This window comes from Muscardinus avellanarius (assembly GCF_963383645.1).
Source record: "Muscardinus avellanarius genome assembly, chromosome: 1".
NCBI lineage: Eukaryota > Metazoa > Chordata > Mammalia > Rodentia > Gliridae > Muscardinus > Muscardinus avellanarius.
Window position 1 is genome coordinate 148364603 of NC_137786.1, and position 12142 is coordinate 148376744.

Sequence of the window (12142 nt, forward strand, 5' to 3'; positions counted from 1 at the left end):
ATTATAAATTTACTTTTTCCCTTCAGCAATTAACAAATAAGCTGAAGGATAAATGTTATTTATTTTTATTTTTATTTTTTGGTGGTACTGGGGTTCCTGGAAGCCCTTCTACCTCCGGGCTACACTCCCAGACCTATTTTTCATATATTTTACTTGGAAACAAGATCTCTTAAGCCAGCACGGCTGGCTTCGGACCTGAGTGATCCTCCAGTCTCTGCCTCTCAAATGTGGGGAATTACAAGCCTATGCCACCACGCCCGGCTTAATGCTATTTTTTAACCCTAATGATTTTATGAATGCTTTTTAACCAGAGATTATTTTTTCAAGTAAAACCTTTTCTGAAGATCCAGTATCTAAAAAAAAAAAAAAAAAAAAAAAAAAAGAAGAAGCAGTTCTAGTTGCAGTGGGAAAGGCCTAGAATCTACAGCTTCCAAGGGAACTCAGACTAGCACAGTCTGAAACTCGCAGGGCTCACCCAAACTCTTGAGAAGATCAGGCTCAGAGAGGGTACCAGAAAGCCTTAGAGCCACCTCGCAACTTGTGACAGGCCCAGGGCACTTGGTCTTAGAGCAGTCTGGGGGAGCTGTGACACTTCCTTGGAAAGCTGTGGTTATTCATTAGAACAGTACTTGGTTTTTTTCCTGGCAATCCACTCACTATCTTTAGTTGTCTGAGCGAGTTCTCTGATATTCTATCTGTTCTGTAGATGTGAAGATTTGAAATTACTTCATTTTTAGTTGTCGGGGCCCACTCGGCTGGACCGAGATGGCACCCAGGCTTGTTGCCAGCGTGGACTCAAGATGGCGCCTAGGCTTGCAGCCAAGTCATGAGACTCACAAGATGGACGTCTCCTTGAGCATGCGCAGTGTGCCATGCTACGTGCCTGCAGAATGATCAGTGACGCAAAGCCTTGTGCTATCACCAGCCTGCCTATGAGAGAGTCAGAAATGTGCATGCCCTAGTTGTGGAAGCTTGGGGTTGGTAGGGAATAGAGGGAGGGATTTTTATGCTGATATATATTGTGCTTGTTGTACGCATTGTCAGACATATTAGAGACATATTCAGAGATATTATGAAGAATTAAGGATCCATTAAAGAAGAATTCATATTTCAGCTGAAGAGGTGTCTGTGTCGTTCTCTAAGCCCCTGCGGGTTGGAGTCTTAGGGGACGATAAGTGGCGCCGAAACCCGGGAAAAACAACGTAGCAAAAAGTTTGCAGGTAAGCGACAAAATAAGATAAGACTCGCGGATAAGCGAGGGACAGCTGTGAAAGTTCGCAGGTAATTGCGACGATAGGCTCGCAGGTGATTGCGACGATAAGCTCGCAGGTGATTGCGAGGATAGGGGTGTAGGAGTTTGTGACAAAGTAAAACTTATCATGGGGTCTAAGGTTGCTACCATGAAGGTCAAAGAGGCTCTTTGTAACATTCTGTCTAAGGGAGGAGTGAAAGTGAAAGCAGCCACTTTAGAAAATTTTCTTAGCACAGTTAAAGCGATAGCTCCATGGTTTTTGGAAGAAGGATATGTTAACATTTCTCAGTGGAAACGTCTCGGTCAGGATCTTCTTAAGGCCGATGCCGAAGGGGCTCTCCCACCTGGGACATTGGCTATCTGGAGTTTAATTAAAGCATGCCTGACAGATAAAACAGGAAGGTATAGTCAAGTTCTGGCTGAAGGCTCTAATGCTTTAGAGGAAGCAAAAGAAGAGATTTCAGAGCAAGGTCAACAGGCAGATTCTCACAGGGATGAGGAGTCCTCTGAAAGCAACTCCTCCGATTCCTCCGAGGAACAAGATACATGGCCTGTTCCACCAGAAAGAGATAAGGAGGAAGAAGCCTTGTTAGAATCTTGGCGCAGGTTCCAAATGTCTTATAACAGTAAAAAGAAACATCCTGAACCTTCCGCTCCTCCCCCTCCCTCTCCTAGTGCGCTGCCATATCTTACTGAAAAAGGAAAGTCTGATAGGCGGAAGACATCTGAGGCTAGTCCATGGGCAGAGATTTTGCCTACACCAGGAGCATTTCCTGTGCTTCTAGACCAGAATCAGCAAAGGTATCATGAGCCATTAGATTGGAAGGTTGTTCAAAGATTAAAAGAAGCTGTGTCCACATATGGAGTGCAGGCTTCATTTACCTTGTCACTGGTAGAATCCTTTGAAAGATACTCTATGACTCCAAGTGATTGGATGAATTTGTGCAGGGCTGTACTGTCTGGTGGAGCCTATCTTAATTGGAAGTCAACCTATATAGAATATTACTCTGATCAAGCTCGTGTTAATGCTCAGACAGGGAAACCTGCTTGGAATTTGGATATGCTAATGGGACAAGGACCATTTGCTAATAATCAAGATGGGTACCCACAGCAGGTGTATGGGCAGATTAATCAAGCAGCATTAAGGGCATGGAGGATGTTATCAGGGACAGGTAATTTGGAAGCCAGTCTGTCAAAAGTTACTCAAGTACCCAATGAGCCTTTTGCTGATTTTTTTATCACGGCTTGTGGAAACTGCTTCTCGGGTTTTCCCTGATGTGGACGCTACCATGCCATTGATTAAACAGCTAGCTTATGAGCAAGCCAATAAGCCTTGTCGGGATGCAATACGTCCCTATAAAAATAAGGGCCTAGAAATATGGCTCAAGGTATGCAGAGACATAACTGACTCTGTCATACAAGGACAAGCCATAGCTGCTGCCATTGTTGCTGGGTTGCAGGGCAAGCCTTATAATCAAAAGCAGAGAGGCAGTTCAGGGAATTGTTTACGATGTGGTCAACCAGGACACTTAAAAAGAGATTGTATACAGACTAATTCTGGAGCATCCTCTAAACAGGCCCAGAGGATTCCCAATTTGTGTCCTCGATGTAGAAAAGGCAACCATTGGGCTGTAGAGTGCAGATCTCGATGGGATGTAGATGGAAAGCCTCTTCCTCCACCACAATCAAATGCTAGGCCAAAAAACGGGCAGAGGGGCCCTGTGCCTCAGGGCCCTCAAATGTATGGGGCAGTTCAACAGGAGACAGGGAACGCAAGACCACAGATGAGGCAGGTGCCTTGATTTCAGCAGCCTCTCCCACCATACGGAGAGCAACCCCAGGGAGTGCAGGATTGGACATCTGTGCCACCGCCCGACTCATATTAACCCCTGAAATGGGAGTTCAAAAAGTAGATTCAGATTCTCATGGACCCCTTCCTTCTAATACTGTAGGACTGCTTCTAGGCCGAAGTTCCACTACCTTATCGGGTCTAGTGGTTCATCCAGGAGTTATTGACCAGGACAATATGGGTAATGTGAAAATATTAGTTTCTTCCCCTCGTGTGATTTCTGTTATAAATGATAGAGACTGAATTGCTCAGATAATTCTGTTGCCTAGTAAACATTCTCTTTTTCCTAGCCAAAGACAGGCAAGAAAAGATAAGGGCTTTGGTTCTACAGGTCCTCCTGGAGCATGGCTCACTATGGACATGGGGTCATGTCCCATGTGTCAGCTCACCATACAGGGAGTCTCTTTTTGGGGTCTCTTGGACTCAGGTGCAGACCGTAGTATCATTAGATTATCTGAATGGCCAAAAGATTGGGGATTACAACAGACAGATCAATTACTTAAGGGGTTAGGATATGCAAATAGTCCAAGCTGCAGTGCTGTTCACCTTAATTGGGCAGATCAAGAAGGTCATTCAGGGACATTCCAACCTTTTGTTCTGGAGCTTCCTGTATCCTTGTGGGGACGAGATGTACTGCAACAAATGGGAGTAAAATTGACTACTGAATCTGTATATAGCCATAAAAGTCAACAACTTATGCATAATGCAGGCTATTCAGGGACAGGCGGGCTTGGCCGATTTGAACAAGGTCGAAAGTCCCCTGTTCCCATGATGGGAAGAAATAATCCCAAAGATAAAAGAGGACTGGGTTTTTCTATGGGGCCACTGAACAATTAAAGATTAAATGGAAAACAGATGTGCCAGTGTGGGTCTCTCAGTGGCCCCTTCCTAAAGAAAAAGTTACAGCAGCCCACGAACTGGTACAGGAGCAGTTATTGGCAGGACATTTACAGTCCTCCACATCTCCATGGAATACACCTATTTTTGTTATCAAAAAGAAATCAGATAAATGGAGATTGTTACATGATCTCTGAGCAGTAAATAATAGTATGGAGATCATGGGATCAGTGCAATTGGGGCTACCAGTTATATCGGCCCTCCCTGCCAATTGGCCCACTGTTATGTTGGACATCAAAGACTGCTTCTTCTCTATTCCACTGCATCCTGCAGATACCCCTCGATTTGCTTTTACAATACTGTCCATTAATCATCAGCAGGTGGATCAAAGATATGAATGGACAGTACTACCACAGGGTATGGCAAATAGTCCCACGTTGTGCCAAATATATGTAGATAAAGCCCTACAATCTATTAGAAGAGAATTTGCTTCTTCCATGATTTGTCATTATATGGATGATATTTTGTTATGTGCTAAAACCCCAGAAATTCTGGATGATATGCTTATAAAAACTATACTATATCTTAAACAATGGAATTTAATTATAGCTCCAGAAAAAATACAACAAAGAAATGTTAAACAATACCTTGGCACCAAATTAGAAGATACTATTATTCGTCCTCTTAAGGTTAGCTTGAGGGTGGCCAATTTACAAACTTTAAATGATTTCCAAAAACTTTTAGGGGATATAAATTGGATTCGACCATATTGTATGCTTAGTAATGCTGACCTTAAACCTTTGTTTGATTTGCTAAAAGGGGATTCAGATTTATTTTCTTCACGATCATTAACACCTGAAGCACGAGCATGTATTCAACTCATAGAGGAAAGATTATCTGAAGCACAAGTAGATCGTATAGATTATCAGAAAAAATTGCTCTTATGTATTCTTACCACAGATCTCACATCAACTGGAGTGTTGTGGCAAGAGGGTCCCATAATGTGGGTACACCTCCCTCATTCTCCCAAAAAAGTGTTGCCATGTTATCCAGCCTGTGTTGCACAAATAATTATTAAGGCATTAAAGGTAACTGACTGCATTTGGGATGCAGCCTGATCTTATCATCACTCCATATACTAAAGAACAGCTTGCCACTCTAGCTGCCACCAATTCTGACTGGGCCATTGTCCATGTAATGGCCACAGGACAATTTGATAATCATTATCCACAACATCCATGGCTCAGGTTTGTTTTGGCTCATCCTATTATTTTTCCTAAAATCACTCGATCTGCACCGATTGCTGGAGCGCCAAATATTTTTACAGATGGATCCAAAGGAGGTATGGGAGTGATATTCAAAGAAGGCTCAGATCCACAAACTTTTCTTTTTCCCCATTCATCAGCATAAGCAGTAGAGATTTTGACAGTGATTCAAGTATTTATGCTCTATGATTCCACTCCATTCAACTTAATTTCAGATAGCTTATATGTGGTACAGGCACTTAATAGCCTTGAATGTGTAGGACATATTAAGGGACAATGTACTATTCTTTTATTATTGGCTAAGTTACAACACTATATTTGGAACCAAAAATGTTCCTTCTATGCAACCCACATACGAGCTCATTCAGGACTTCCTGGACCACTTGCTGAAGGCAATGCTATTGCAGATTTTCATACTCGAACTGTACTTATTTTTTCAAATGAAGACAAAGTGTTACAGGCTCAAGAATTTCACAATAAATTTCATGTAAATTCCCAAATGCTGAGACTAAAATTTAAAATCACTAAAGAACAAGCTTGATACATTGTATTGCAATGCAAAAATTGTTTGACATTACTGCCACAGCCTACTACAGGAGTAAATCCTCGAGGTTTGCGACCTCTTCACCTATGGCAAATGGATGTCACACATGTTCTTGAATTTGGCTCTCTTAAATATGTACATGTTTCCATGGATACATGTTCCGGAGTTATCTTTGCCTCTGCTCATACTGGAAAAAAGGCCCAACATGTAATTTCCCATTGTCTGCAAGCTTTTGCTGCCTGGGACATCCCTCACCAAATTAAAACTGATAATGGACCTGCTTATGTTTCTCAAAGATTTTCTCATTTTTGTGCCCAAATGGCTATACAATTAAATCATGGATTACCATATAATCCACAGGGCCAAGGCATAGTAGAACGAGCCCATGCCACTATTAAATCTGCTTTAATAAAACAAAAAGGGGGAATAGGGGCTCAATAGACCACACCAAAAGATAAACTAAATCTTATATTATTTATTCTAAATTTTTTAACGCTGGATGCCAATGGACGGACAGTAGCGGAAAGACATTACAGGCCTCATGAGTGCTATGCAGGGCAAGCAATGTGGAAAGATATTCTTACAGGAGCATGGAATGGTCCGGATCCAGTGCTAACATGGGCTCGAGGGTCGGTGTGTGTTTTCCCACAGGACAAAGACTCGCCGATTTGGGTTCCTGAAAGATTGGTGCGCCATGTACAAGAACCAATGGAAGATGCCAAGCAACAAATGGATATGGCTAACTCTGTTGGTAATGTTCAACATTGGAATGGGTGAAAAAGATCTTTGGGGAATTATTTCTGCTTTCCCTCTTTCTTTACCTGTGTCCACCACTGCTACCATTTTTCCTCGGTTCTTTACGACCAATAGTTCCTTAAATTTGCCCTGGATTCCCTTTGATGAAGAGATTAGGCCTTATGCATTTTTTAATATAACTTTAAGTGGCAGTTTATGTTTTTATGCTAATAAAATTTTGAATGATACCTATGATAGTCCTAATCCATGTGTACAGTTATATAATCAGACTATGGGAAAATTTCAGCCATTTAATGATTCCAGTCCCATAGGAAATGTTACTGTTTTAGAAGGATATGCTCCTTTAGCATTTTCTAGATATGAACATCCCGAAAATAAAACAGCTCCTTTGCAGCCGCGGTGGGCTCCAAAATGTTATAGCCCACGTAGCTAGCCATTTAAATGGACTGATTGCCAAGACTCTAAGGTAGTCTGGGCCTCTTCAGGCTATGATTTAAGTTTTTCTCCAGGCATATCTACTATGCGCAATCATACTTGGGCAGGATATAATTATACATATCAAAATCCTATGCAGTATAAGCCGCCCAATCCTTTTAATATTTGGCTTCTCTGTGGGATAGCAGGAGGCTGTACTGATATAACAGCTATGTCTATTATTTTAGGGGGAACTGTAAAAAATTGCAGCTATTCTCATAATTTTTCCGATACTTTTGAGGATAGCGTCAAGGTAAATTGTTCAATGGGACCACAACTCCCGTTTGGACCCACTCCTGTTTGTGTAACTACTCCATTTTTTTGGCTTGTTTCTAATAGTTCCTTGGTTAATGATAGTCTAGGTTGTTTTATTGATACCTGTTTTCTAACTTTCTGCTGGAATGCTTCTATGCACCCTTGGGCAGTAGTAATGTGACTGCCTATAGCAGTTCCTTGGCCAATAAGAGTGGATGTAAATTCCCTTCCAGTTTTGCTGAACTGAGAAAAGAGAGATTTTGGAATTTCTGCTCTTATTGCTGTAATTGTGGCCTCTGTGACCGCGGCAGTTACAGCTGCTGCCGCTTTGGCAACGTCTATAAATACTGCAGCCACTATGAATGCCCTATCCTCACATGCGGCTACTGCCATGGCTCAGCAAGCTCAAATAAATGGACAACTTAAAGCTGGCATATTAATGGTAAATCAAAGAGTAGACCTCTTATAAGAACAGGTTGACATTCTAGGGCAAATGGCGATGGTACCATGTATTCATAAATTATCTGGATTATGTATAACGTATGTGCAGTATCAGAATTTCTCCCATGCAGGCAATTTGTCTTGGCAATTAAGCAAGATATTTCTAGGGACTTGTAGCCGTGAATTTGAACACACCATGATTGAGCTTCGAGCGTCCATCGTTGCAATTAATTCTACCCATGTAGAAGTTGCCACAGTACAACAATGGATGGACTTGATACATGGAACATTGGGTTTCTTAAAAGATTGGGGTGGCATGGCATTCTGGGCATTCTTGCTGGTGGTAGCATGCTGTTTCCTGGTTGAATATCAGGCGAACTCGACAACGCACACTGCAAAAACAGCACATATTGATGCAAGCTATGGCAGCCCTTGAAGCTGGCTCATCTCCCCACGTATGGCTCAGTATGCTGGATCGGTAGTCAGTGATGGGTAAGATCGTCCCCGGGACCATATCAACCTAAGACAGGGAAACAATCATGCTATTGTTCTCCCAATGACGGGTAAGAATGGTCCTTGAGGGTCGACAACCTAAGACAGGCACGATCCCGAGCCTTATTTTAATAAAACAAAAAGGGGGAGATGTAGGGGCCCACTCGGCTGGACCGAGATGGCACCCAGGCTTGTTGCCAGCGTGGACTCAAGATGGCGCCTAGGCTTGCAGCCAAGTCATGAGACTCACAAGATGGACATCTGCTTGAGCATGTGCAGTGTGCCATGCTACGTGCCTGCAGAATGATCAGTGATGCAAAGCCTCATGCTACCACCAGCCTGCCTATGAGAGAGTCAGAAATGTGCATGCCCTAGCTGTGGAAAGCTTGGGGTTGGTAGGGAATAGAGGGAGGGATTTTTATGCTGATATATATTGTGCTTGTTGTATGCATTGTCAGACATATTAGAGACATATTCAGAGATATTATGAAGAAGAATTAAGGATCCATTAAAGAAGAATTCATATTTCAGCTGAAGAGGTGTCTGTGTCGTTCTCTAAGCCCCTGCGGTCTGAGTCTTAGGGGATGATATTTAGTGTGTGTTGAGTTGCAGTCCCGCCCCCCGCCTTTTTGGAAATTCTTCTTCGTCCACAAAGAATTCCAGATTGAGACATTATTCATCTACGTCTGGAACACTAAAGTCTCATGAGCCTCCATATGTCTTTATGTCTTCCCACCTTGGACCACTCGCCATGCTGCAACAGCGGAAGTCAGTTTCATCATTTGCTTGCTGCTTGCATTCATTCTGCATCTTACTATTCAGCCTAGGGTAACTTAGTAGAGAAGTGGGTAAATAAATTTTGTACAGCATAACCATATAATGTTTATAAATCGTGATAATAGAGTTTTATTTTCACAGAAAGTTTATATTAAATCAGGAAAAAAGGTAATAAGCTTAAATTTCACTTGTCTTTAAAAAGTTTATGCACAAAAATCTTCTTGTCTGTTTATGTGTATATGTATGTTTTAAAGGCAGAAGCGATATTTAGGAATATGTTTGTTCACATTGAAAAAAAAAGTCCATTAATTCAACAAAAAAGACTGCTGTTTTAGAAGTGTACACAATGAAGAAATCTACTGTAAAAGAAAAAGAACTTAGAAGGCACATATAACACTGTTAGAGATAAAGAGGAATGAGTAACACATGACAAAAAATAGAACATGATTATGATTAACATTAGAAGATTAATATAACCTATTTAAATAATAAAAATAAACATTAAAATAAGAAAAAACAAAGATGGAATAAATTTTAGATTTTCCACAAAGAAAAATCAATGTTTTAAGATAGTCTTGGAATTCATCATATTCAGTACATTTAATATGGAGGTTGACATATTAAAAGAAATGTCAAAATATTGAATTTAATAGAAAAAGTTAACATTTAATTTTACAAAAACAAAATAAAACAAAAATACAAGGGAAAATGGTGGAGACAATATCTTGAACCATAACTCAGAACTTTCCTGAAGCAAAAGAGTCTTCATATTAAGAGTAAATTTAATGGCAAAATAGCAAAAATAAAATGTTGCACACATGCTTTCTGAAAATAGTAAAATAATGGGATATCAAGTACATAAAAATTAAAACAACCAATAGAAAAATGATAATTTATGCACAATGGAATGCTAATTATCTTGATGGTAACAACATCTCATTAGCAACAGTAATGGATTGTAAACTTATATATTTTATATTAGCTCTCAGTTTCTCAGAAAAAGGTCTTAAGGTCCTTGTAATTTTCTGAGTAATAGGGGTGATAGTGGCATATTTTATAATATTTGATCTTAGTTCTTGGATCCTCATAAGAGAGTCAAGAACTTTGAAAACTTCAGAGTGATGAGTAATTTTTGTTTGCTAATGAAATGGCTGGTTGCTGGATTGTTTATACAATGTAAGAATTAAGACTGCTCATAAGAAAGACCAAGGCATGATTATAGAGTTGGAAATTTCTATTACTTTTCTCAACCTCAAGAAGGAACAAAGGGCTAAGGACTGAGTTGATCGCCTATAGGCTAACAAATCAACCATGGCTACATAGGGAAGTTTCCATAAAACTCCTAAATAAAAGAATTAGGGGGATTTCCAGGTAGATAAACATATCTACATGCTAGGAGAGCATCTCACCTCAACTTCATAGGATTACAAACATCTACATTTGGGATCCTCTGGCCCTCACCCTATGTAGATCCCAATCTTGTTACTTATTTATTCATTTATAATTATTCTTTACATTTTTTGAATCTGCAGGGTTTTTGTGTAATTTTATTAGTGCAGTATTATCACATATCATCATGTAAATCATGTTGACAGTGACATATATGCACACAGCAATTTGTGCCCCCTCCAAAATTTTCCCGTTCCAATACAGTGTACTGAGATTGGCTTTGGTATAGTCCCATATGTACATGTAGTAGATGGTAGTATTTCCTTTAATGAACCTCAATCTTCTACTTTCCCTTCTCTTAGACCTTCTCCCTGGCTCCACTGAGGAGACTCTTCCATTATCTTGTATCCCAATTACTTTCTAGCTTGCTCCTCTTAGAGAAAACATGATCCTTTACTTTCTGTGCTTGGTTACTCTCACTTACTATAATGTAATCCATGTCCTTCCATTTTCTTGTAATGACATAATTTTGTTCTTTTTTATGTCTGTGTAGAATTGCATTGTGTGTACTTCCCATAATTTTGTAATCCATTCATCTGTTGATGAATACATGGTTTGGTTCTATTATTTGGCTATTGTGAATTGTGCTACTATGAAGAACAGGGTACGGTATGCATATATTTCTATAGTTCTCTCATTTTACCCTCTTTGAAAGATATCCACGAGTGGTATAGCTGGATCATATGGTGGATCCACTCTCAGTTTTCTAAGGAAATTCCACACTAATCTCCATAGCAGCTGAACTAGTTTACATTGCCACCAACAGTATAGAAGAGTTCTTATTTTCCCACATCCTTGCAAACATTTGTTGTTATTGAACTTCTTGATGATTGCCATTTTGATTTGGATTATATACTATTTCATTATAGTTTTGATTTGTGTTCCAGTAATTGCTAATGATATTAAACATTTTTAATGTATCTATTGGCCATATGTATCTTTTCTTTTGTGAAGTGTCTATTCAATTCAGTAGTCCATTTCTTGATTGGTTATTTGTTTTTCTAGTGTAACATCTTTTAAATTTTTGGTGTGTTCTAGGTATTAGTTCTCTGTTAGAGAGATAGCTGGTAAATAATTTTTCCCATTTTATAGGCGTTTTCTTTAGACTCTTGATGGTTTCCATTCTGATGATTTTGCAAAAAAGAGAGAAATTAAACATGAATAAAATAACTACTCTACTACACTAAGAAGATATAAAAATTGCAAACTTATATATATAAGGCAATATGTTAAGCAAAAGCTGATAGGATTATGAGAAAGCAGATATTCATAATCATAATGAGGTATATTAAGGTACTCTTCTCATAAATTGACAACAAAAGTTTGCCATGAATATAGATGAATCTATACTACAATAATCATCTAAGTAGTCATGAGTAAGATATTTAAGGTATCAAATTTATTTTTTGAAAAGAAAATAAAGCTAAGTGAAATAAAAAATATTAAATGGAGAGATATCAAATAGTCAAATAACAAATGATATAACACAATGAAATAATAGAAAATAAAGTCTTAGATACTGTTAATAAAGTAAAGAATTAGCAATAAAAGTGTCATTTAAGTCAAAAGTAGTGTTTTGAAAAGAATCACAACAAAACTGAAAGTGATGATGAAAAAAATCAGGCAAACATCTGCCATAAGCAGAGCTCATGAAAATGAGACAGTATAAAATTCATATTCAATGAAAAAAAGTTAAAATGAGTAATTTTCAAGAAAGTGAGACATTCTCAAATTACCTTAAATAAAAGATA